The sequence below is a fragment of the Mustela erminea genome, chromosome 3 (genome assembly GCF_009829155.1).
Source record: "Mustela erminea isolate mMusErm1 chromosome 3, mMusErm1.Pri, whole genome shotgun sequence".
NCBI lineage: Eukaryota > Metazoa > Chordata > Mammalia > Carnivora > Mustelidae > Mustela > Mustela erminea.
Window position 1 is genome coordinate 62,730,601 of NC_045616.1, and position 17,295 is coordinate 62,747,895.

Consider the following 17,295-nt stretch of genomic DNA (forward strand, 5'->3'; position numbering starts at 1 on the left):
ACCGCAGCAACATCTTCCTAGGAACAACGCAAAAGGCAAGGGAAGCAAGGGCAAAAATGAACTATTGGGATTTCATCAAGATCAAAAGCTTTTGCACAGCAAAGGAAACAGTTAACAAAATCAAAAGACAACTGACAGAATGGGAGAAGATATTTGCAAACGACATATCAGATAAAGGACTAGTGTCCAGAATCTATAAAGAACTTAGCAAACTCAACACCCAAAGAACAAATAATCCAATCAAGAAATGGGCAGAGGACATGAACAGACATTTCTGCAAAGAAGACATCCAGATGGCCAACAGACACATGAAAAAGTGCTCCATATCACTCGGCATCAGGGAAATACAAATCAAAACCACAATGAGATATCACCTCACACCAGTCAGAATGGCTAAAATAAACAAGTCAGGAAATGACAGATGCTGGCGAGGATGCGGAGAAAGGGGAACCCTCCTACACTGTTGGTGGGAATGCAAGCTGGTGCAGCCACTCTGGAAAACAGCATGGAGGTTCCTCAAAATGTTGAAAATAGAACTGCCCTATGACCCAGCAATTGCACTATTGGGTATTTACCCTAAGGATACAAACGTAGTGATCCAAAGGGGCACATGCACCCGAATGTTTATAGCAGCAATGTCCACAATAGCCAAACTATGGAAAGAACCTAGATGTCCATCAACAGATGAATGGATCAAGAAGATGTGGTATATATACACAATGGAATACTATGCAGCCATCAAAAGAAATGAAATCTTGCCATTTGCGACAACATGGATGGAACTAGAGCGTATCATGCTTAGCGAAATAAGTCAAGCAGAGAAAGACAACTATCATATGATCTCCCTGATATGAGGAAGTGGTGATGCAACATGGGGGCTTAAGTGGGTAGGAGAAGAATCAATGAAACAAGATGGGATTGGGAGGGAGACAAACCATAAGTGACTTTTAATCTCACAAAACAAACTGAGGGTTGCTGGGGGGAGGGGGTTTGGGAGAAGGGGGTGGGATTATGGACATTGGGGAGGGTATGTGCTTTGGTGAGTGCTGTGAAGTGTGTAAACCTAGTGATTCACAGACCTGTACCCCTGGGGATAGAGTATTATGCCTCCATCAGAAAGGATGAATACCCAACTTTTGTAGCAACATGGACGGGACTGGAAGAGATTATGCTGAGTGAAATAAGTCAAGCAGAGAGAGTCAACTATCATATGGTTTCACTTATTTGTGGAGCATAACAAATAGCATGGAGGACATGGGGACTTAGAGTGGAGAAGGGAGTTGGGGGAAATTGGAAGGGGAGGTGAACCATGAGAGACTATGGACTCTGAAAAACAATCTGCGGGTTTTGAAGGGACGGGGGGTGGGAGGTTGGGGTACCAGGTGGTGGGTATTATAGAGGGCACGGATTGCATGGAGCACGGGGTGTGGTGCAAAAATAATGAATACTGTTATGCTGGAAATAAAAATAAATAAAATAAAAAAAAAAAAAGAAAAAGGGAGGAACAAAGACATAGTGAAGTGAAAAAAAAATGATACCAATTTATGGGGGGTTTTTTTGTTATAATTCTGCCAGGTATATCCACCTATGAAAATGTTAGAAAAGTTGATACCCTGAATTGGTGGAATTTTAAGTTTTCTTAGATTTCTTTTTATTATTATTATTATTATATTATGGACTGTTATACAGTACACCATTAGTTTTTGAGGTAGTATTCAAAATTAGATTTCTTTTAAAGTGTTTATGATAAACAAAAACTAAGATCAAAGAAAAACTGGGGTAAAAGTCACCACAACTGCTTCAACTATATTCAAAATCTCAGTTCTGCCACACCAGGGTGGTAGCAACAAAGTAGATGTACACCTAGCAGTAAGAATGGAACTTTCAGAGCAGAGTAAAACAAAACCAAACCCCAAACCCTCAAACAACAAATAACTAAAAGTTAAAACTAAGATAGCCTTACATTTGATGAAATTAAAAACACAGTTGACCCCAACTGGGGTTCTGGGGTCAGAATGATGTGGCGGTTAGGGGTTATGAAAATCTGCATATAGGTTTTGGCTCTCCAAAAACTTTACTAAAGTCTACTGTTGATTGGAAGCCTTACTAATACCAGTCAATTAACCCATATTTTGTATGTTAGATATATCATTTATCATATCCTCATGAGTTAAAGTCAAATGAAGAAAAAAATGCTAAGAAAGTCATAAGGAAAAGAAAACATAGTTACAGACATGTATTTATCATATAACCCCCACATTGTTCAAGGGTCAACTGTCTTTTTAAGTTCCAATTTGTGTTGTTCAAGGGTCAACTGTACCTACACACAAGATGAGATACAAGAATGCACATAGACCTAAATGATACATTTTATACATATCTCAATAGTAACCTCTGGGAGGGAGGAAACTAGGGCTACAAAGCACTTAAAAAGAGTTCACCACGAACCCTTGGCCGCCTCTGTGTGACCTGTGAGACTATGTACCTTCCCTCAAGAGTGTGATTGGCTCAACCTCTGCACCTGTCATTTCCTAAGACATGTTCCATGGTCCCCAAGAGTAGTTGCTTTATAGAATGGCCATTCTGTTGAGTCCCAGATTCTAATTTTCCTTCTGCTTAAATCACGATTAAAAGACTGGAGGAAATCATCACTACTGAAAACTAATCATGTTCTCAAATTGTACACAGTTGTGTCACACAATTACATAACAATTGTAGAATAAGATGTGAGTGTATGAAATATTTAAATATTTACATATGTGATATTACAACTCTATGTCACTATTCAGAAATTATACCTGCAATCTACAAAAGAAACTATCAAGAGTGGCTACCTCGGGAGGAGAACTGGAAAAAGGAAGACATAATTCTCACTGTGTACTCTCTTCTGGACCTTTTAAATTTTGTACCATGTGCATGTATGACCAAATAACCATTCCAAAACATTAAACAACCACCCACCCTGTATATATAATACTACAAAATAGGCTTGAGAAGCACAATGTTCCAATTGTACCAGAATCAGTAAGACTCCAACCCAGTTCTCTCTAAGCTCCTACCCCAGTTTTCCTTGGCTAGATACCATTCCTCCTAGGTCCTTTTCACCTTGCTCAACCAGAATTAGCTCACCAGGTGGCAGCATTTGCTGCTGTACTTGGCTGGACATCTTTGATTTTATATGTAGGTTAATTATTAATTAGAGCCACCTAGATTATCTTTCCAGGACCAAAGGCAGCTGGGGACTGCATTCTCTGTTATATGTTCCCACCCTTGAGTCTGTAGGTCTTGGCACTGAGAAGTAGAGATGCGCCTGTGTTTTGATGGCAGGAGCCTCAGGGGGCTTCAGAATCCTTGTCTCTTAAGGAAGCCATGTTAAAAAATTTTTCAGCTAGGGTACTCTTCTTTTTTAAAGATTTTATTCATTTGAGAGAGAGAGAAAGTGAGTGGGGGTGGGGGGGCAGGCAGAGGGAAAATGAGCGAGACAATCTGTCTCACGCAGACTCTACACTAAGCACAGAGCCCAATGTGGGGCTCGATCTCACAGCCCTGAGATTATGACCTGAGCAGAAATCAAGAGTCAGTCGCTTAAGTGACTGAGCTACCAAAGTGCCCCAACTCAGGTCCTTTTGGTAGAAGTCAATTTCTTTACTGTGTGCTAGCTCTTGAGCCAAAACAGCACACAGCTGGGGTGGAGTGGCCTTCAAGAGGGAGGAGAACAGGTTCTCGGGCCAACAGTACCTGTGGGACCTGCTCCTATAGCATGCTGGAGAACTGGACACCTTAACTGCCATTCACAGTGAATTCTCACTCAGAAAGCCTTTGAGATATGCCAGAATTTCCAGACAGATAATTAAGTACTACTTCACTTGTCTAACAATTTCATCATTGTTCTGTATTAAAATGGACATCAGAAATAGAGAAAACTTTTTTCTGTGGCAAACTCTTAAAAGAGGAAGGGAATGCAAGGCTACCACACGAATATAAAGGAATCTTGTCCCACCCGCCATGGGGAAAAAGTGACACACAAGTGGCATTTGTGGGGGGGTGGCGAGCAAGAAGCCAGAAAGGAAACTTCTAGGGTAGGGAGAAAATGAAGTTCAAACTACACTGCAGAATATTATGCCTGGTTAGGAACAAGACAGCCGACAGGCAAAGAATAATAGATGCAAAAAGAAAGTGGCTGGCGAGCAGGAGACACACACGACGCTGAGAGACACAGGATGGTTTCCCCTCCAACAGGAAGCACAAACCATGGGGGCCAACGCGGCTTCTGACGAGTTTTCCAGCACAGCTGCCTGGACAAATGACCCAAGGAGCTTCAGAGAAGAGACCTGCAGAGAGGTGGTGGGGAAGAGAGGCCCCCTCAAGCACAGAGAGACCTCCTTCTTCTCCCACTACCTTCCTGTTCACGCAGGGTGTGGATCACCTTTGGGGAAGGAGTCATTCAGGACCATTCAGGACCACACAGAGCGAGCCAGGCTGCAAACCACAAGGAGAGTCAGGCCAAGGTTTGAGGGAACAGGAGCCGGTTAGAAGAGAACACGATCACACCCTGGTGTTCTCAGGTTTCAGGAAATGTGGCTTGATGGACAGTGCAGCCAGCTCTGGGCAGTAACAAATCCTGCCACGAGGAGGGTGTGGGGCCGGCTCATGTGTCACAGCACCTCCACTTCATGGCTGCAAGGCAGCCTCAGCTAACACCTTTTAGTCCTGAGTGTCTGGAAGATACAGGATCCAAAGCTGACCACCTATCAGCTTCACCATCGAAATACCGACAGGCATTGCTGACCGTGCTTCCAGACCACGGGCATCCACTCTGTTTACGTCTGAAGCCGTAATTTTGGCAGAGACAAAGAATATTAAATGGGTGGGCACACACTCACAAACACAATTATCGAGTGTATGTGAAGAGCCGTTTCCTCAGTATGATTAGCAGTGGCCCAGAACCACGAGCAGGGCCTGAGAATCAGGGTAACACACTGAAGAGCCACCATGCCAGCCCATAAGAAAGCTAGAGGAGTACCCGTGCCTTACATGTATACAGAAAAGTGATCTCAAATTATTCCAGGTAAGAAGAAACACTCTGATTGGAAGCAACCTTTAATCAATTGGGTACAATCTGTTGGCAAGACTTGTGCCAAAGGGCTTAAAGCAAGCAATGACAGACACAAGATTTCAGAATTTATGGGAAAGTGTCAGTGGGGGTATTAAGTAGCCAGGTACAGCAAAAGTATCAGTCACTTTTAATCACCTAAATTATTAATATTAACTGGAATAAGTGGAGAAGAACTTTAACCTCAGAAAATCCATTCTAGGAGGTCCTGCCAACAGAAGCCTGCAGGGGTGAGGCAGTTACTGGCAAGGGGCAAAGCTGGCCGGGAGAGGGTTACGTGTTCCTTGGCCTTGCTGCCCTGGGAGAGAATGAACCACTGGGACCCTCCCTCAAGATGTCCTTGGAAGCGGGAAATCCAAGTCCTCACAAGCTTTTCTCATTTTTAAATGCTCAAAACTAATTAAAAAATTGTTAAACACTCTGCATGTCGAAGGAAACACATCTTAAACTTTTATTACATTACAAAGGGAAGTGAAAACATACCCCGTGAGCATGTTTTCAGATGAGTAAAGGTTGGCCATAAATTTACAAGGTTCATAGATGTTCTTTCTTAGCAGATTCTTGAAGAGTATAGTTTAAAAAAAGGGCAAGACACTCTATTTACACAGTACATTTATAATAAAATACATCAGAAGCTACATAAAAGTCTAACAGGGACGTTGAGGAAATGCCACTCAAAGCTACAATGATGTATCACCTCAGTGATTGCTCACCCAGTAGGATGGCTCTTTTAAGGAACACACACCAAGTAACAAATGTTAGTGAAAATGTAGACGAGTTGAAGCCCACATGGATTACTGGTGGGAATGGAAAAGAGTGCAGTCACTGTGGAAAACAACTTGGTGGTTCCTCTAAAAAGTGAAGCGGAATTATATATGATCCAACAATTTCACATTTGGGTACATACCCAAAAGAACTCAAAACAGGGACTCCAACAGATACTTGATACCAATCTTTAGAGCAGTGTTACTCCTAACAGCCAAACGGTAGAAACAACCAAAGTGTCCATCAGTGGGTAATTAAACAAAATGTGGTAAATCCATACAATGGTTTATTCAGCCACACCACAACCACACAGGTGAACTTTGAAGACACTGTGCTAAGTGAAATAAGCCAGATATAAAGGGACAAATACTGTATGATTCCACTTCTAGGAAGTACCTACAACAGTCAAATTCACTGAGACAGAAAGGAGAATGGGGTACGGGGGGCTGAGCAGAGTAGGAACGGTGAATTAGGATTTAATGAGGACTGTGTTTTAGTTTTGCAAGATGAAATAGTTTAGGAGACAGTGGTGATAGTTATACAACACTACACATTTAATGTCACTGAATTGTACAGGTAAAATTGGTTAAAGTGGGCAATTTTCTGTTACTATGTTTTATAACAATGAAAAAAAAAGAACAGGGATATACACAGAGGAGGTAGTCAAGCAGCGAAGCCTTTCTTCCCCACTGGTTTTCTCAGCAAACAATATGGGCCCAAGGACTCCACCCCTGCTCCTGCCTTTTGCTTCTCACGAAGGCACGTCAGTCTGACAGTGGCCCTGATCTTCCCTACCTTCACACTCATCTTCCTTTCTAATTCTCTATTTCTGTTCATGATGCGATGTCCCTTCCCGTTCTCATTCCAGTCAGCTCTTGGCTTCCACTAACTCTGTGCTTTTCTCTCCCTTCACCTCTCCTGTCCCCTCTACTACATTGCCACCTACCCTATTCAGGCCCTTTGACCTCTGGTCTGGCCTTTGACCCCTAACTAGGGTGCTGGATCTTCAGCAACCCTGCCACAGATGATCCAGTTTACACGCCGCTGCCAGATGAATCTTCCCTAAACCGGGGTCACCAGTTCACTCACAGACGTCCAGGGGCTTCCCTTCTCTCTTTCATACATGCTGAACAAATGAACAATAAAGTAGCTTACTCACACCTGATCGTCAAATCTATTATTTGAAGTGACTGTCAGTTTATTTTGATTTTCCCTTTCTTAAGTGAGTGTGAAGTAGCAGCAGTTATCAAAATCTTTCCAGCAGAACATACTTCTGCATTTCCAAGTTATTGACAAGGAGTCAGTGGCTGGAAATTGAAGACACATCAAAGAAGCCTGAACTTACCAATCCTACAGCTAATAATAAGTTGCAGAGGCGGGGGGATGCCTGGGTGGCTCACTTGCTTAATCAAGTGTCCAACTCTTGATTTTGGCTCAGATCAAGATACCAGGGTTGTGAGATCCCATCTAAGGCTCTATGTTCCATGGGGAGTCTGCTTGGGTTTCTCTTACCCTCTCCCTCTACCTTGCACACCCCTGCTTGTGCCTGCATGCTTTTTCTCTCAAATAAATAATTTTAAAAAATGATGTCTCTCTGTTCTGGAGGTTGCAAAGACTAAAATCAGGGTCCCAGCCTCGTCTGGTAAGGGCTCTCTTCTTGGTTGATGGCTGGCAGCTACTCACATGTCCTCGCATGGTAGAAGGGACTGGGGAGCACTGTGGGGTCTGTTTTATAAGAACACTGATCCCATTCATGAGGTCTCCGCTCTCATGAACTAATCATCTCCTAAATCTACCTCCTAGCATGATCACATTACGATTTGAACTTAAGAATTTTGGGAGGACACAAACACTCACACTACAGCAAAGTCCATGGAGACTCCTGTGGTTCCTTCCTGCACTTAAATTTATTTTTAAGCCTATAACTCCTATCCTACACCAGCAGCACTAAGTATTAACCTGGTTCTATAACAAAGGATGCAAGGACAAAACATCCCCAGCACTAGATGGCAGGAATTTAAAGAAAGAGAATATTACTAAAATGAAGAAGATAGAATCTAATGGGACTTTTTTGGCTTTAATGGCTTTATAGCCAAGGCCCAAGGCTGAGGACAATGAGGCTAAGTACCCTACTTAGAAAGACATAAACATGTGGGTACAGACAATGTCTCATATGCTTACCTAGAGGTCATAGGACCAGTCCTACCAGCTGACCACAGCCCCTCTCTCCCTCCAGCTCCCAAGAAAAGGAAGAAAAGTTGCTGTTGGTTTTGTGTAGAGGGCAAGTTTCTAGTGCAGGTTACTACCTGCTTCTCCAACAAGTTAGGAGCTGGGGAGGGGTTCTGAGACAATCGCTAGGACAGACTGGGGTACGTGCAAGAAAGGGAGACAGGCATCCTATTCCTTGTCTGGTTGCTTGCTGAGCTGCAGAACCCACAGGCCACTCCAGGCTGGCAGTGGAGCAGAAAGGGGCATGTTAGAGACTTGGGGGAATTTGGCATCTATTACCTGGACTGGAGCGGGGAAGGGGCGATACCCATCCATACAGAGACTGGCCTCCATTTCTGAGCTAGAGATGTAGAAGGTGGGAAGCCTGCTGGAGGAGCTCCATGGAAGTCGAGCTTAGAGGGATCCAGATGCAGTACTTCAGGAAAGAAGGTGGGAATATTCCACTCCATTCCAGTTCATTCTAAGCCCTGGGCAGAGTGGGAGGGGAAGGCTGTAGTTTGCAGAATCCCTTTTCAAGGAGTGTTCAGATTAGTAGGGCAGGACCTCTGGGGTGGCCAGGGAGCTGCTGAGCCTGGCAACAGGGCACGAGACTCCCAGGAAAGTTGGGAGCGTGAATGGGATGGGAACACCCACAATGCCCAAGTGAGACGCAGCACCCCCTGAACAGGTGCCATGCAGGAGAGCTTGAGGGGAAGCTACGCACAGCCCCAAGACGGCCATATAAAGTATCTGTGCAGAGACCCCTCACCTCAGAATGAACCAGATGGAAGTACTTTCTCACCGCCGCCTGTGACTTGCCGAGTTAAATAACTGCTGGACCCCTGCTCCATTTCCTGTCACAAGGGGAGGAGCTCGAGCTCAGAAGAGAGGAGGAGAGGCACACAGCTTGAACTGGATATGAGATTAGGGAGTTTTAGAAAGACTGAAGAATTAGAGAATATGGCCAAAACAGCTCACCCAGGGACTGGAACTCGGATTTGACAGAGCACAGTCATAAGCAGTGTCTAGGAAGAATGAAAGCTGTTTCATTCTGATTGAGTGAGGCACCTCAAGAAACCAACCATGAGAGACTGTGGACTCTGAGAAACAAACTGAGGGTTTTGGAGGGGACGAGGGTGGGGGGATGGGTGAGCCTGGTGGTGGGGATTAAGGAGGGCACATGTTGCATGGAGCACTGGGTGTGGTGCATAAACAATGAATCTTGGAACCCTGAAAAAATAAAATTAAATTAAAAAAAAGGAGAAAACCAGCCGTACTGAAAGTAGACCTAAGTAGACATAAATTACAAACTCTTCCTAAATTCTGTGCAGGGGAAAGACTACAATAGGATTGTACTATAGCTTGGGGGCAGGCCAAGGTTCACTACAGGCCACCCCTGGTCGAACTCTCTAAGGGAGAGGCTTCAGCGAAAGGCCTGTGCCAACCCCTGATGCCCTGGGAAGAAAAAAGGTATGCGGCCAGACGCACACAGGTGCACCCTCAAGCCCCGCCCCCTCCCCTAGGTGTTGCCCAGCTGACAGAATGTGAGTGTGTACACCATCCCCACTAAGTAGCAGGCAATATGCTAGTCACTCAAGAGCTCTGCCCCATTGTGCTGGTACGCCACATCACAGAAGCCACTGAGTCTCCATGTCACGTCGATGGTCCAAATCGTGAGACCAGGATTCCAACAAAGCCCAACATTAAACCATATCCATGCTGGCTGGGCCCCACTATATCAAAGAGCAGAGAGGGGCAAAAATGAACCCAAAGGAGACCTACACATGTCCAGGGTGATTTCAGAATTGGCACCGGCTCACCAACAGATCTAAAATGCAGACGAACTTATTGACATTTTCAAATCTATAAAACCTGATGTTGTGGTAGCTTATGATACATAATAAAACGAAGTCAGTATGTCCACCCCCTTCCCTGGCCTCACAAAGGAAAGCCACCAGTACTGGACAACTGCAGTCTGACCTTTAGCAGGGAGACAAAACCACTATTGAGGAAAAAAACACAGAAAACAAGAAACTGGTTCTGAACAGAATGCACCAGAATCAAACTTGCCAAGCTGTCTGTCCTGTGGAATTTTGCAGTGTTTAATGTCAACTGTCCAGAACTGGCCTTGTGGGTCTCTCTGAAAGCATTCTTTAATATCACTATTACTTACCCAGCTCTGCAGGTAGCATTTTAGATAATCACAAGTTCTTGGAAACCACTGTAGAGCACACTACTCAGGAAAAGCCTTTATTAACCTTTTAAAAGCATTAACCAGAGGACTTATCTTAACCAAATTATCTCAGCAGCCAGTCTCCTTGCAGGTTGAATCACTATGCAAATATCAGGGCTCTGAGTCATTGAAAATCGCTGAAAGGACTCGTGAGTGAGCACAAGGTCTTCTCCCTAGAAATGTAAGCTATGCTTTAGACGGTGTTCTCATACTTTGCCCTCAAGGTATCTCTGGTACAGAGCTCACCAAGACAATTCATTACCAGTAAAAAAGACAGCATCCAATTTCAGAATATCCCAAATGACAAATGCCACAGCCACTATCCTTCCCTCTGTGCCCTCAGTAGGCAAAAAAATATATATAAATTGTAATTTCAATTTTCAAAATTAACTTGAAATTTCTGATACTTCCTATGAAAAGAGGCCAGCAAGGTCTTCATTCTATTTTCTTTCTTTTTTTTTTTTAATCATTTAATGCATATTTTACCCCCCCCAGTATTATTTATTTATTATTCTAATTAACATATAATGTATTATTTGCCCCAGGGGTACAGGTCTGTGAATCGTCAGGCTTACACACCTCACAGCACTCACCATTCATTCCATTTTCCAGAGGCACCAAACAAAAGGAGAATGGTCCTAACACTTCCAACTGAGATGAAAAGCTGTGTCTCACCAATTCTTTAAAGAAAAAAAATTGTTTTTGGACAGGATTCTTTTTGCCCAAACCAGTGTTTCCTAAGCTACACAAAAATATATTCTCAGAAAGCCAGTTAAATGGGTACGTGTTATGAAGGAAGAGTTCTCTCTCTTTTTTTTTTTAAATTAAACCCACTTCTGTCTTTGTTTTATTTTACTTTAAAGATTTTATTTATTTATTTATTTACTTGTCAGAGAGAGAGCGCACGCACAAGCAGGGAGAGCAGCAGGCAGGGGGAGAAGCAGACTCTTGGCTGAGGAGGGAGCCTGATGCAGGACTTGATTCCAGCACCCTAGCATCATGACCTGAGCTGAAGGCAGATGTTTAATCTACTGAGCCACCCTGGTTTCCTGGGAAGGAATAGTTCTAAGGAGCAGGTTCAAATACTACCTCCCTTTCTTCTGTTATGTTTTCATCAGCCACAGCCATTAAAACAAGAAATAATAAAGACTGCTAATTTCTACCACCATCCTCATTCAGCTAGCTCAGTTACAACACTTATTTTCAATTTGGCTTTCAACTCTCTGTAGTTTATCCACCACTACTACTAAGCTTAAGAAGGGCTTTGAGCTATACGAGCTTGCTTCCATCTTTGCCCCTTTGCCTACAGCAAGGGAGTCAGCATCCTTACACTGGAACAGGCCGAAAAGTTTCTCAGGGACTGACTCAAGTCACTCCAACACATGGACTCAGGCTCAGGTACAGGACAGATTTGGGGCCCCATTTTGGTTTAATGCTCTGTTGTAACCACCTTGAAATTCTTAACTTTTGAATAAGGGGTTTCATGTTTTCATTCTGCAGTGGGCCCTGCAAGTTTTTTAACGAGTCCTGCACAAATCTGATTTTTAAAAAGGGCATCGAGGGAAATGGATGAAAGACCTAAATGTGAGATGAGTATCCATCAAAATCCTAGAGGAGAATACAGGCAGCAAACTCTTGTTAGACATGTCTCCAAAGGCAAGTTGGAGACAAAAACAAAATGAACTACTGGGACTTCCTCAAGATAAAAAGCTTTTGCACAGCAAAGTAAATAGTCAGCAAAACCAAAGACAACTGACAGAATGGGAGAAGATATTTGCAAATGACACTACAGATTAAGGGCTTGTATCCAAAATCTATCGAGAACTTATCAAACTCAACACCCAAAGAACAAATAATCCAATCACAAAATGGGCAGAACACCCGAACAGGCATTTCTCCAAAGAAGACATCCAGATGGCCAACAGACACATGAAAAAATGCTCCTCAACACCTGGCATCAGGGAAATACAGATCAAAACCACGGTGAGATACCACTTCACACCAGTCAGAATGGCTAAAATTAAAAACTCAGGAAACAACAGATGGTGGCAAGGATGCAGAGAAAGGGGAACCCTCTTATACTGCTTGTGGGAATACAAGCTGATAGAGCCACTTTGGAAAGCAGTAGGAGGGTCCTCAAAAAGTTGAAAATAGAGGATCAGGATCTACTCCGGCCCAATGCCAATTTGCCTTCACAAGGCCAAAGTTATTGGATGGTACAAACCTGATCTTACTCTGCTTAAAACCCTTCAATGACTCATCCACTGGCTTCAGCACCAGGCTCACTAAAGACTTCAGGTGGCCACAAGGCTCTAAGCTCCAGCCCTTGCCTGATTCTTGGCCTCACTGGCCTTCTTTCAGCTTCTAGAAAGTGCCTGACCCATCTCTACCATAGTCCTAGCATCTGCTGTCCTCTGCCTAATGGACAGATATTTCAGTCTGTCTATGAGCAAGGACTTAGATAAAATAAGGCAAAAATCCTGGACTAAAATCAGCAATCACTACTGGTTTTTATGTCATTGGAGAAACTCAAAAGGGGTCTGACAAAGGTTTAGAATTCTTAGTAAATGTTTTTCACTTGTGCTACGCTTTAGGGGCTACTTTTCCAATGGTGAGGACAACGAGCCTCCATCTTCCTAGGAAACCTGGGGCCATGATGGGAAGATGCAGGAAAGGTCAGTTTTTAAGTTTTTCAGCTCAGGTTAATTGGCCATGTTTGTCATCTTCCCTGACCTCTTAGCTACAATGTTTGCAAACAAATTGGAAGGGTTTTGGAAAAATAAAATGGAAAGCACTAATGGGACTTCACCAAAGAAGATGTAGAGATAGCCAATAAGCTTAAGAAAAAAATATTCCATATCTTATGTCATCAAGGGAATGCAAACTGAAACAATGAGATACAACTACTCATCTATTTGAATGACCAAAATCTAGAACACTGTCAAAACCACATACTAGTGTGGATATGGAGCAAGAGGAACTCTCATTCTTTGCTGGCGGGCATGCAAAATGGAACAGTGCCTTTTGGAGACAGTCCGTTTAATAAATTAAACCTTCTCTTATCATACAGTCAGCAATTGTGCTCCTTTGTTATGTATCCAAGGGTGTTGAAAACTTATTTACACACTCTCATAGCAGCTTTATTCATAATAGCCAAAACTTGGAAGCAATCAAGATGTCCTTCAGTAGGTGGATGGATAAACAGACTGTGGTATAGCAAGATTATGGAGTATTATTCAGACCTTTTCATGAGCTTTCAAGCCATGAAAAGATGTAGAGGAACCTTAAATACGTATTATGAAGTTAAAGAAGCCAATCTGAAAAGGCTACATGCTGTGTGATTCCAAGTATAAAATAGTCTGGAAAAGGTAAGACTATGGACACAGTAAGAAGACTGGTGGTTGCCCGGTGAGGGAGTGGCATGAAGAGGTGAAACAGAATGAAGTTTTAAGGCAGTGCAACTACTCTGTGTGGTATTCGGATAGGACTAGTCTGTATTCATAATGGTAAATACATCATTTCATATTTGTTTAAAACCATAGAACATACAACACCCAGAGTGAACCATAATGTCGACAATGAATGTTGGGTGATTATGACGAGTCAAAGCAGATTCATAAATTTTAAGCAATGTAGCACTCTGGTGGGAGCTGTTGAGAACCGGAAAAGTTGTGTACATGTGGAAGCAGGAGGCATATGGGAAATCTTTGCGCCCTCTGCTCAATTTGTTGTGAAATTTAATTTGCTCTAGGAAAAAAAAAAATCTTAGTCGGAAAAAAAATTGTTACTGGGGATGAAAGAAGGGTTTAACTAAAAAAAAAAAAAAAAAAGAAAGAAAGAAAAGAAAAAGAAAAAGAGGATCTCATGTACATTTTTGAAGAAATTCCACTAATAGAGGTGATAAAACATTCATGTAGAAAATGTTCAATGAGGCTTTTCTTGCTCAGAAAGAAATGGACAATTATGGATAAGTTGCCTGCAATTTTAGTGTGCCTCTGTTTTAATGCTCTGATGGTATACCAGGCCATTGGTATACTGTGGATCTACAAGGTCCATTGCTACAAGAGCTTTCCCAGAAGAGTAGTATCTTCTGGACTGAGAGGTCTCTTCATCTTGGACTTTCAAATGCTTAGCAAAGATGTGCCATTCTCTCCCAACCCGTCCTCTTTAGCTCTTTGAACACTCTCTATCCCAGTAGCCAGAGAACATGCTGCTGGCTTTTCACAAGTGTTGAGAGAACTGATTCTCCACTGGGAAAAAATTAAGAGTCCTGTTCACAAAAATATTACAGGTAAATTAAGGCTCTACACATTAAAAAAATTCCAACTATGAAAATATTAGAAGAATATATAGGGGAGTAGGTCTGTAATCTTGCAGAAGGAAGGTCTTCTTAAGCCAGACATGACAACAAAAAATCACACAAAGCAGAATTATTTATGGTATCTTTGATGCCACCCAATTTCCCAAAGTTAAAAGGCAGAGCCAGGCTTAGAGAGAGTATTCACCACAGAAAAAAGGATTTGTTTTCAGCAATACAAAGAAGTATAAATCAATAAAGAAGGTATTTTAAAAAAACTGAGCTAAGAATATTAAAAGGCAATTCACAGAAAACTAAAAATGCCTGATAAACATATGAAGAGCCACCTAGTAAAGGAAAACTCTTAATAGTGAGACATAGGTTTTTATTTAATAGACTGGCAAAAAATTTAAAGATCAGCTTTATGAAGCATTGGCAAGTATGTGACATGTACCTGAGATCCTACTGGTGAATAATTTGACAGTCTTCTATCACACAACCCCTATAATCCAACAGTTCCTGTTTGTCCTCAGCAAAGAGAAAAACCAGACCTTACACAACTATGGAGGAGGCTACCCTGGAAGTTTTTACTGTAACACAAGAAACTAGCAATACCAGGTATCAAAGCGAGTTTTAAGACAGGCCAGCCTGGAAAGTGTGCCAAGGGACATAATGAAGAACCAGACTTGAATCTCTCTTCCATAATGAGCTTCCAGAGAAAGATCTGAAGGAGTTTTTCTTCGGAAAGATCTTCTGTGAGATCACAACAGGGCTCCCTCTCCCCATCAGACGAAGGGTAGAATCATCACCTTCCTGCCTCATGACAGGGTTTTTAGTGAGACCAACTGGGGAGTTGCACAGGCGATCTCCACAGTTAAGGAAGCACAGCGATTACCCTGAAGCCAGGGTGTCTGACTTGAACCCTGTGAATCTAGAACAGGAGAGGCAGTGTGGCTAGCTGCCTTGACGATTAGGGAGTTAAGGAACACTGAAGCTACACTGGGACTGGCTCCTCCTCTGAGTCTCTTCCAGCAGAGTGCTAGATGTTTCCATGGGCCGGGGGTGGTCCAGGCAAGAAGGAGCCAGTCTTGGGCTGGTCTTAGGTCTAGACCCGTAAGGCTGTCTGCAAGGGGCAACATAACTTCATCAGGCAGAACTGGAGGGGGACCACTAGGCTCCTAGGTGCTGAGAGGGAGTAAGGGGTGAGGGCCTTGCAGAGTACCCCATGAGATAGTCAGCTTAATTCTCTGTCAGGCCTTGAGAACAGAGACCAACTTACCACAGTATCAGTCACAGAAAGGTTTTCCTCTCCCCTTTGCCATCTTCAACCTCATTCTCAAGAACACATGGCCAAAATAAAGATCCTGACCTGTGTTTTCTAACATGTCTTCATTTTTTAAAAAAGCAATTTTCATTTCAATTCCTAGGATATGACTCAGTTTATATTAAGAAACACACTCTGAAATTTATATACATAAACACATAGAAAATGGTTTATAAGGACAAAAATTGAGAATGGTGACCCCTCTGTGGGATAGTATGGGGGGCTTAATGTCAGATGTGAAATTAGATTCATCCTCATTAACAACATAGTCATGTATTTCTTGGATAATTAAAGGCGTGAAAAACCAACAACAACAAAAATACTGTTCCCAGGAAGAGAACCTGTCTGTCTTAGTCTGCTAACCACGGATCAGCACACGTTCTCACCAGGAGGATACACACACCTTTGGGCTGTTCGGTTAAGGTCTGTCTGCCCTGTTTCAGCTTTCTCTATGACATGCTCCCATTTCAGTGAATTCTCTAGCTGGGGCTTGGCTAAGGACCTCAAACACGGACCCTTCTCAAAGCAGGCAAGATTCACAACCGAAGTTACATTGTTTTCTTAACTTTAAGAAGCCTTTTTGTGGTTTCCTCTGTCAGCCAGAGTGGGAAGAAACAGGACTCTACCATGAGAAAACTAAGATGAACATCCGGAAATAAACTGCCACATGGTTAATAAGTGAAGAACCACTGAGTGGTGGGTTAGAAAAAAAAATACTAGAAGAACCTGAAGTTTTTAAGGTAAAGAGCCCACCCTCTGACATGCCTGTGTGTGGGGGGGTGGTACACAGGTACACACATTTGTGTACTTACACAGTTTGTTGTGCAATAGGCAGGACCTAGTAATACTAAACCACAGCCTGTGAATCCAGAAACAAAAACAGTAGTTTGGTTACAGACCAAATATCTTAGGATAGCTGTTAATCAGTTTGAAGAAACCAGCTGAGAATATCATGGGTTCCGAAAACGAAGAGTTTAACAATTATCAGTTGCCAAGAGAAGGGTGAAGTTCCCTTTTGCCTACTACAAACATGTAGCAGCCTGTGTATTGTACTGTTTCTTCCCTAAACCCATCCTATTTCTACATTACACCCAGGAATTGGTGCATTCCAGTCTGTAGGTCAAGGGTATTTTTTATATTTCAAATGGTGGGAAAACTCTGAAAACAGAGTATTTCAGGACACATAAGTTGATATGAATATCGTAGGTGAGTATCCGTAAATAAAGTTTTATTGGGACTTTCCACATACATTTGATTTATACTGTCTACAGCTGCTTCCATGCTACAAGGCAAGTTGAGATGTTCCAACAGAGACACTGTGGCTCTTAAGAGTATCCGATGCTTTACAGAAAAAA

General features: G+C 42.7%; 1 protein-coding gene across 3 annotated transcripts in view; it reads right to left on the reverse strand.

The window, feature by feature from the left end:
• IQGAP2 (IQ motif containing GTPase activating protein 2) overlaps positions 1-17,295 on the reverse strand; it is a 290,099-nt gene that overhangs the window by 165,478 nt on the left and 107,326 nt on the right. Inside the window, exon 1 of one of the 3 annotated variants that reach the window (XM_032335921.1) lies at positions 10,345-10,424. The exons of the other annotated variants lie outside the window; for them this stretch is intronic. The gene's annotated coding sequence lies outside the window, so the exon portion shown is untranslated. Of the gene's footprint in view, positions 1-10,344; positions 10,425-17,295 lie in introns of those variants that run through there. 3 annotated transcript variants of the gene reach the window in all.